Here is a 1,401-nt window from a genome sequence, read left to right as displayed (position 1 = left end):
AATGTAACAAGGAGCAGCCGAAAGAAAACAGTTTATATTAATGTAACTGTTACATAAAATAATAGTTAATTCATTTATTAAGTAACTCGACCAAAAAAATACCAATCTAGAATAATTCAGGAAAATGTTTGTTAAAAATATTTGCATCTTTTAGGAAATATTCCTGACAGTTTAAACTTTAATATTTAATAAAATGTGACTCATCATTAAATTATTTTGTATAAATTATCAGTAAATTTCCACAAATGAGGCGTGAGGGAAGATTTTAAATGGATGTAAAGTTATTGTGTATTATAATTAAGCTATTTTAACTAAGATGAACGTGAATGACGAACAGAAAAGAATAAATGTATAAATCATGTTTTGTGGACGTTTAAAGGGACAGTTCGGACATTTTTAATGTGCGGTTTCCTCTGCTTCTCTGAGCTGTTTGAAACTTTTGAATGTTTTCAAACCAAACAATCAGTAAAGTTAAGAGTTTAAACTTAAGTCAAATTACAAACAGAGCTGCTTTAAAACTAATTTAAGCTTCTTAACTTGATGATGTAATGAGGCGATTATTTGATTGTCACACAATAAAAAGTAACGTCTCACTCACGGGGTGGGGGGTTGTATCTGTTTAATGTCTTGGTGTCTGTCTGTCTGATTGTCTGTCTCTTAACCTGTCTCTCTGTGTGTGTCTTGTCTCCTTCTCTTTTGTCTCTGTCCGTATGTCTGTCAGACTGTCTGTCGGCCTGTCCACGTGTGTCTTGTCCTCTGCCTGTCTCACTGCTGCCTGCCTGTCTGTCTAACTCTGAGGATGATGTGTCTGAAGCTCCGCTGCTGTCAGGTGAAGTTTCAGTCCACGTCTTGTCCTTCAGTCAACAGAAAACTCTGGTTGAAAACCTGTGGACAGAGACAGCTGAAGGACTGCGGTGCAGGAAACCAGTTCAGATTCAACACAGCGGCTGGTTTTATTCTGTATTTTGATTTATTCATTATGTCTGTTGTTGTGGTAGACCTTTAACGTTACACAGAAAACTCAGTCTCTGCCGTGGTTTGGTTGAGTTTGGATGCCTTCGTCCCATCAAGAGTAATTATTACCAAACTATTAAATGGGGAGTGATTATGTCTGTTAGTATAATATCTCGTGGACCACTGAACAGATGTTGAAACTGCCAGAAGTTACTCAGATGTTTGGGTGGCCGAATATAGTGAGCACATAAACTTCATAAACTATTGATCGTACATCACTTGGAGCCTAAAGCTATCATATGATTACTCACGTCAGATTTATTTATATAGCACATTTAACACAGAAAGTGTTACCAAAATGCTTACAATTATACAATTATATATATATATATATATATACATATATATATATATATATATATATATATATATATATATATATATATA

The 1,401-nt window shown here is 34.5% G+C and overlaps 1 protein-coding gene and 1 pseudogene across 1 annotated transcript in view; one reads left to right on the top strand and one right to left on the bottom strand.

Annotated features, from left to right (window-relative positions):
* LOC119420771 overlaps positions 1-1,401 on the bottom strand; it is a 261,041-nt pseudogene that overhangs the window by 160,205 nt on the left and 99,435 nt on the right.
* The window catches only part of gria1b (glutamate receptor, ionotropic, AMPA 1b), a 79,862-nt gene that overhangs the window by 60,716 nt on the left and 17,745 nt on the right, over positions 1-1,401 (top strand). The gene's annotated exons all lie outside the window — the stretch shown is intronic.

Source organism: Nematolebias whitei, chromosome 14 (assembly GCF_014905685.2).
Source record: "Nematolebias whitei isolate Nwh7 chromosome 14, NemWhi1, whole genome shotgun sequence".
NCBI classification, from domain to species: domain Eukaryota; kingdom Metazoa; phylum Chordata; class Actinopteri; order Cyprinodontiformes; family Rivulidae; genus Nematolebias; species Nematolebias whitei.
This window is presented reverse-complemented; position numbering and strand designations above follow the sequence as displayed.